We start from the raw sequence: 8622 nt of genomic DNA, 5'->3' as shown, positions 1-8622 counted from the left end.
ATGGTCATGTAGCAGATAATGGAACTAGCCTTGGAGTCAGGAAGTTGTCTGCTCACGTTTTGATTCTGGGACATAGGATCATAGATTCAAAGCTAGAAGTAGCCACAAAGGCCATCGTATCCAACTTCTTCATTTATACAAATGAGGAAACAGATCTAGAATGAGAAGGAAACTCAGATACTGTCTAGCCCAGCCCTCTCATTTTATAGATTAGGATACTGAGGCCTAAAGAGGTTAAATAATTTATTCAAGGTTATGAAGGCAATAAGGGCAACTCAGGAAGACCTGAGTTTAAATACAGTCTCAGACACTGGACAAGTGTGACTCTGGGCAAGTCACTTAACTCTGTCTCAGTTATGAGTTGGAGAAGGAAATGGAAAACCATTCCAGTGTCTTTGCCAAGAAAACCTCAAATGGGGTCACAAAGAGTCAGATTGACTGAAAAAATGACCAAACAAAAAAAAATGCAGGTAATAAAAGAGGCAGAAGCAGGATTTGAACCCAGGTCCTCTGACTCAAGCTAGACTATAAGGTACAGACAAATTAGTGCTCTAGTGGCAGAAGGTATGTCAACATTGGGAGTTCCTTATATCAAAGATCCAGCCCCCTCCTCCCTAAAGTAAAATATATTTATGTTGAATGTATTAAAGGGTTTTGCCCTGTGAAAAAGGAGAAGATACACTACTCTTCTGTCAGTTAAGATTACTTCCTGTAAATGAAATGTGTGTTTTGTTTTTCTTTTTATAGAAAACAAGCAGGTGAATGCTTTGAGTATCTTGGAATCGGAACTGACTGATCTTTTATCTGTAAGGAAGGATGATAAGACTCAGGGGCCATACTATGAAAACAAATCACCACTTTGGGCAAACATCACTCAAAGTAAGAAATGCACCTCTTCCTCTTCTCTAAACTGTCAAATTATAGCTGTGGATTTTGAGACAGACGTGTGCTCGCATCGTTTTTCCCGGTGGACCATTGGCCCCAGAAATCCCTCTAGAGAAACGAATGGACAAGAAGCTTCCAACTCCTCCCAGCTCTCTGATCTCTGCTGTGATCTCAACAGCCATACCTCTCTACCAGAGGATGCAACGCTTTCTGAGCAGCTGTCAGAGGAATTAGTAGATAATAATAGGTGTTTCAGTAACAACAAGAAGGATAGATCATTCACAACCTCAACGAAAGACCAAAACAAAATCAAAGGTGGTGCTGACAAAGATGTCGCCTCACCTTTGAGAAGCGTGAAGTGTGGTTTTATGGAACAGGAGGTCCAAGACACAGTTGGAATGCATCCTATTAAGAATTCAGACAATAATAGCAAAAAACACTCCCAGAGTCTTATAACACTGAGCCCAGTGGTCCAGACATCAAGTAAATTAACACTGATATCATCTGTGTTCCCAACAGAGATGAACTCTTTGGGAGAAAACCCAACCCCCACAAGCAGTGGGCCTCCTAAATACCAGCTTTACCAAGTAAGTGACAGAATTAGAAAATGTAGGCAAACCTATCTGTGTAGTGAGGTGTGTCCAACTAGACAAGAAAAGATAGCAACCCCTTCTTCTGGAAAGAGAAGGGAAACTTTTTCAGAAAAAGAGATTGAGGTAGCAAACGAGAGCCCAAATTCAAGCTGTGATCCAACTTGTAAGTCTCCATGTGAGAGGTCTGGCATGAAGCAATTATCTCAAAAGAATAAGGTCCCTGACAAGCAGATATTCTCAAATGAGATAAATAGGGAAATAAAACAGATAGGAAACAGGATGTCTACTTATTTACACAACACTGTTAGTGAAATAAATGACTCCATAGAAAAAAGCAAAAAAGAGTCAGAAAATACAGTGATAAATATGGACCAGCAGATCCCAAATGCAAGGAGTCAAGCTCCCCATTCTTTAGCTTGTGTGAGAATGCCCAATGTGGAAATCCTGCAGAAAATGACCAATGGACCTTTGAAGCAGGAGATGAGCAGGAGAACTTATGACACTGAAGCCAGCGACCACAGAGAGGAAAACATGAGTCCATTGGAATGCAACTTGAAGGCTGATTCTCAGGAACACACATCTATGCACAAAACTAAAGGAAGAGAAATAAAACAGAGGAAGGCATGCTTACTGAATAGTGAAATGGATGCTTTTCATTCCAACAGTAGACAAAGCAATATAAGGGATTCACCCAGTAGAAAGAAGCAAAGCTTGAAAAGCCATGTAGGCAGCAACTCTAGAATTCCTAGACTGGCATCCAGGTCTGTGGAACCAGGCTTAACAAATGTGCGCCATGCTTCTGTGAAGAGTATGAAGGACATCCAAAATAACGTGAATAAAAAACAGACACTATTGACCGTTCAAGTCAACGCAACTAGGGACATGTCACGATCAATGAAGAAAGCAAAGCAAAAGGTTGAAAATGTTCTTAAAGCTAATGACCAAACTACTGTTGGAAAGAAAGGTGTTTCGGGAGAACATGAACCCACAGAAGTTGGCCAAGTGAGGCAGAATGAAGTACATAGTAGCCTTTCTAAAACAGAGAAAAACTCCCAAAGGGCCACCAAAAATTTGTTCCCAAATAGTCTTAGGTCTCTGGAACCCTCCAATGTGATCTTGTCTCAAGAACGGCCTGTCAGGACTTCTTTAGCAGTCTTCCAAGTTCTGGAACCCCATCTGGTAAATGGCAGAGTTTTAACAACCCCTCCTGCGGAGCTAGCAAGCTTCCAAATCACCAAAGGAGGGAAATCCCCTTCTGGCCCTGAAGATAGTTGGAGTGCGGCGGTTCTTCCTAGAGGCTCTTCTCTGAGCAAAAATTCTCCAAAAAAAGGTAAGAAATGGGGCTGGGTGGCCTTGGACAAATCCTTTTGCCACCCTGTAACCTCATTGGCAATCCTTTACCCCTCCTACAAAATAACCCAAGAGCTCAAAGTATTGAAGACTTGCAAGTTGGATTGCAGCCAGAATTTTGGATCTGATATACCATCCATTCACTTAGCAAACCCCTTGCATTCTGCCACCTGGACTTGCCGCTCTGAACTTGGTTTTTCTTTCTTTTCTTTTTTGGGGGGGCTGGGCAATGAGGGTTAAGTGACTTGCCCAGGGCCACACAGCTAGTAAGTGTCAAGTGTCTGAGCCTGGATTTGAACTCAGGTCCTCCTGAATCCAGGACTGATGCTTTATCCACTGCACCACCTAGCTGCCCCTTCTAAACTTGGTTTTACCAAGGTCCTATCCTCAGTCCTTAAAATCCTTGACTTTGTAGAGACTTTCAACACTATTGAGCACCCCCTTTTTCCAGATGTTCTCTTCTCTTGATTTTCATGATAATTCGGCCTCCTGGTTCTCCTCCTACGTATCTGATTGCTCTTCTCTCTGTATCATTGGTTCTTCATCTTCCTCCTACCATTCCTACCCCTTTTTTTTGGTGAGGCAATTGGGGTTAAGTGACTTGCCTTGGGTCACACAGCTAGTAAGTGTTAAGTTTCTGAGGCCGGATTTGAACTCAGGTCCTCCTGACTTCAGGGCCAGTGCTCTATCCACTGTGCCACCTAGCTGCCCCCCTTCCTACCCTTTAAGCATAGATGTCTCCCAAGATTTGGTCTTAAGCTTTCTGCTCTTTTCTTTAAAGATGAGTGTGTGTGGAGGGTAAACCCCTCAAAGAAATGAGACTGGGTTCAGGAACATGAGTAGAGGAGTTAGCTGTGGCAAGAGAGATGGACCCCTTTTCCTCTGATATGGGTACAAAGGAGGAGAGGAGAAAGGTAATAAGGTTTGGGGGTATGAAGCAGGAAACCTGAAAAATAGCACAAGGCAATTGGTAGCTGATAAGGGTTTGGAGCTTCAAGTCGTCTTTACTCATGGTTGAGTGTTCTGCTGCACCTCAGTCCCACTCAGCACTCCCTATCCTTTTCATCCCCCTTCCATCAGTTGAGTTTTATCATCTTTGTATTTCTGCGTTGTACTTGGCATAGTCTCTTGTCTCTATGAGTATCTGTTGAAATGAGTGACTTGGTCCATGTGGTCATTGCCTCCCCAGAACTCCTCTGTCTCTTTTTATCCACACAATTTAATAATTTACTGAATCCCGTCTGTTCTTTATGAAGTTGCACGTATGTTTCATTTCATATTCATACATGTGTGGCTTCCCCAACAAGGTTACAAGCTCCGTCAGTACAGGGGCTGTGTTTTGTATTTTTGGTATCTTCTACAGTGGCTGGCACGATGCCTACAAAAATGGGCACAGAATTGTCGGTCAACAAACTCCTTGGTTTCACTGAGTTACAATTCTTTTCCTTAACAGATTCCACAATTAACAAATGAGTTTTCATTTGTTTTTGAAACAATAGTGACTTATGGGTTATGTGTGTTCTTGGTGTGCACCCAGACAATCAAGAATTACACAACCTGGAGAACACCAGATTTTCTTCCCCTATTCCCACATCAAAATTCCTGAGAGATTCTAGAACCACGTTGAGACGTTCAGCGAGAAAGAAAGAACATCTTGTTAGCTACCGAGAGCCGAGGCTCAATTGGTAAGTATTGTTTCTGTCATTATTTTCTCCCCTTATTTCTGTTTGTCTGAACTTTTTGTTAGACATCCTTATTTTGGAAGTGTCTGATACCATCCTTTGACTGTACCAACTTTTTCTGACGATCCCTTTTTGTATCAGTTCAGATTTTCAAAATCTTGTTGAGGTGTTGCCTTCCCAGAAATAGCTGCATCTTATTTCTGTTGTTCTATTGCATGGCTATTCCCTCTGGGATCTGCTTCTTCCCTCAATATTGTTGCCTGGTATCAGATCTTTCACTGCAGGTTGAGACTCTGTACATATACCTAGTTCCCATTAAGATGATTCCGTTGTCTTCTAAGAAGTAAATTCAGGGGCAGCTAGATGATGCAGTGGATAGAACACTGGCCCTGAAGTCAGAAGGACCTTAGTTCAAATCTGACTTTTGATAGTTACTAGCTGTGTGACCCTGGGTTAGTCACTTAACCTTGATTGCCTTTAAAAAAAAAAAAAGGAAGTGCAGCCAGTTATCACTTTCTTAGAAAGGCAGTATATTACAGATGAGAGTGAATGTGTGGACCCTTTTTCAATGTGTCTGAATAATTTCCCATCATAGTGCTTCATGAGAAGCAGCATGGCATATGGATAGAGAAATGGCCTCTGAATTGTGACCAATCAGTTTCAAGTCAAGTCCTACCTTGGCCACAGACTACCTGTCTTTGTGCTTGGGTCAGTTCAAACCTGCTCTTGAGAGCCTGTTGTTAAATTTTTAGTGTGAACATTCTCATCTTACAAATGGGTTAACACTACAAGTCAGGGCTTGCTGTATTGTTTGGTGATTGTTCAGATTTAAGAAAGTGATGGAGAAAATGTTAATAATTCAGATTTAATTTTTTTTCAAAGAGGAAAGTTGGTTATTAAAACATTTAACAGGGCGGCTAGATAGCACAGTGGATAAAGCACCGGCCCTGGATTCAGGAGGACCTGAGTTCAAATCCGGCCTCAGACACTTGACACTTACTAGCTGTGTGACCCTGGGCAAGTCACTTAACCCACATTTCCCCGCAAAAACAAACAAACAAAAAAACATTTAACAGCCTACCCCCATGTGTGATTCTAATCATGTCTATTAACCTCTTAATACTCTAGGTAATTCTCTTAAGACTTTAAATTGAGGAACAGTTCTGATCTGCATTCTGAGAGGCACTTTTCTCACCTGGTGCTACCTATATAGTTGAAATCCTAGATCTACTCCAAGACATTTCATAGGATCTTAGGGTTGAGATCTGGAAGGAATCATCTAATTCTGCCCTATTACTTCTCAGACAAGGAAACAGAGGCCTAGAAAGGGCAAGTAATTGTCCAGGGTCACATAGCTAGTAAGTAGCAGATGCAGGTCTAGTACTCTTTCTACCACACCATGCTACCCAAAACGTAGCCACATCTGGTCCACATCTGCAAAGTGTCTGAACCTCAGTAAATAATTTCCCATTGAGTTTTTACATTTAGGTTGAAATCCGAGGTAGGGCTCTTTAAATAAATGACTGATTAAATAAAGGCCACTAGGAAGGAAACGGGCTATAATTGTTCAAAAATGAACCCCCTGTCCACAAAATCCTATTGGATCAGGACTTTCTAAAAATCATTTACAACTTTCTGCTTAAAATAACTTTCTGCCAGGCAAAGAAGAAAAATGATGCCTTTTTTTCCTGTTCTGCAGCAAACTGAGGCGTGGTGACCCATTCACAGATACACTGTTTCTTCATTCTCCAGTAAACAGAAGAAAGGAAATAGTGAAAAATAGTAAAAGACTCCGAATAGAGGAAGAGCTATGAGGAGTATCATAAAACTTAGAGTTTAAAAGCCTTCAAGTTATTTAAAAAGTTATTTTGACACATAACAGATAACAAGTCAGTGGTATTTTAAGGGTTTATGGAACCCCGTGGGTTTTTTCTTCATTTTGTACTTAAAAAACAATTAAAACTAAAGTTTAAAATAAAGACAAATCTTTTAATTCTCAATTTTATTTGAAAGGGTTGAATTTTTTTTGCTTGCAGCTTCTTTTAGATATGGATGAATGATAAGGGTATCACACATATGTAAACATATATATATATACTAAAAATAGTTGTATTAGGGAAAACTTAACATTTTATTGGCATCAATAGATTTCACTAAACTTAAAATTATCCATACATTTTTTAAAAGTTTACATAAAGAGAGGTGAGAATAGGGGCAACTAGATGGAGCAGTGGATAGAGCACCGGCCCTGGATTCAGAAGGGCCTGAGTTCAAATCTGGCCTCAGACACTTAACACTTACTAGCTGTATGACCCTGGGCAAGTCACTTAACCTCAATTTCCTCACCAAAAAAAAAGAGAGGTGAGAAACTATTGTGTTAGCTAGAGTACTGGGTATGCCCACAGATGTGACTGCTGTGTCAACAGATTTTGCTTAAATGTTCTTTGTTACAAGGAAGAGTTCACTGATAGTGGATGGTATATAAGGAAATGACTTGTATTAAAAATAGATGGGGGGGGGGGCGGCTAGGTGGTGCAGTGGTTAAAGCACCGGCCCTGGAGTCAGGAGTACCTGAGTTCAAATCCAGCCTCAGACACTTAACACTTACTAGCTGTGTGACCCTGGGCAAGTCACTTGACCCCAATTGCCTCACTAAAACAAAACAAAACAAAACAAAACAAAACAAAATAGATGAGGGGCAACTAGGTGGCGCAGTGGATAGAGCACCAGCCCTGGAGTCAGGAATACCTGAGTTCAAATCCAGCCTCAGACACTTAACACTTACTAGCTGTGTGACCCTGGGCAAGTCACTTAACCCCAACTGCCTCACCAAAAAAAAAATGCTAGATAGATAGGGAGACAGATAAATGGATAAAGATAATTTATTAGCACTTTCTATGTGCCAGGTCCTGTGTTAATTGCTGAGGATACTAATGCAATCTTATATTCTAATGAAGCAACACTTAAAGCGAAGCTGGAAAGGGGGGATGAGGATTGGAATTACGCATATGGTGGCATAGTTTGGGGCTGGTGGCTGGGAAATCAGGTCTCTAGCAAGAGAAGTTGAGAGCTCACCTATCCGAGCCCAGAGTGGCTCCACAGAGTGGTCCAGGAGAGGAGGCAGTCGCTGGTCTAGACAGCAATATTAAATAGTAACTGGGGCAGCGAGGTGTCGCAATGGATCAGGAGGATCTGAGTTCAAGGCCTCAGACACTTGACACTTACTAGCTGTGTGACCCTGGGCAAGTCACTTAACCCTCATTGCCCTGCCCCCCCCCCAAAGCATATATGTGTGTGTGTGTGTGTGTGTGTGTGTGTGTGCATATATATATAAAATAGTAACTGACTTAAGGAAAGCTGTTGTTGCATAGACATTGGGATAAACTTCCATATCAACAAGGTTTTTTTTGAGAGTTGCTCAGCTCAGCTACCAAGTAGTCATATCTTCAGGGAAGTCAGCTTCTTATGTCTGTTTCGTTGTCTATACAACTAGGGATAATAGCTGCCCTATCTACCACCAAAGGCTCTTATAAAGATCAAATGAGAACATAAATATGAGAGTCACTTTCAAAAGCATCAAGAAAAAAAAAGAAAAGCATAAAGTATCATTCCATTATGTGGGGTGGGGAGGGAGAGGATACCATAATAAAGTTTGGGCTGCTAGGTGGCACCATTATGCATAGAGCACCAGGCCTCTGGTCAGAAAAACTCCTTTGTGAGTTCAAATCCAGCCTTGGACACTTACCAGCTGTACCAGCTGTGTGACCCTGGGCAAGTCACTTAACCCTCATTGCTCCACCCCACCCCCCCAATCTTAGAATTTACAAGACAATTTGAGATTGATGAAAACCTTAATAGTCAAAATTTTAGGGAATGTATCATTTAAATGGAACTATTGAGGGAGTGATTCCCTGCCCCCTCCCCAGATAACTGATTTATCCTGTGCTTTGCGTAGTGCCTGACACATAATGGGTGCTAGATAAATGTTGACTCATCCCTTTGAAGAAATTTTTTTAAGTCATTTTTTTTATGTTTTTATTTTTGAGGCAATTGGGGTTAAGTGACTTGCCCTGGGTCACACAGCTAGTTAAGTATCTGAGGCCGGATTTGAA

The sequence above is a fragment of the Dromiciops gliroides genome, chromosome 3 (assembly GCF_019393635.1).
Source record: "Dromiciops gliroides isolate mDroGli1 chromosome 3, mDroGli1.pri, whole genome shotgun sequence".
Classification (NCBI taxonomy): Eukaryota; Metazoa; Chordata; class Mammalia; order Microbiotheria; family Microbiotheriidae; genus Dromiciops; species Dromiciops gliroides.
The sequence above is the reverse complement of the archived record's forward strand: the minus strand, read 5'-3'. Positions refer to the sequence as shown.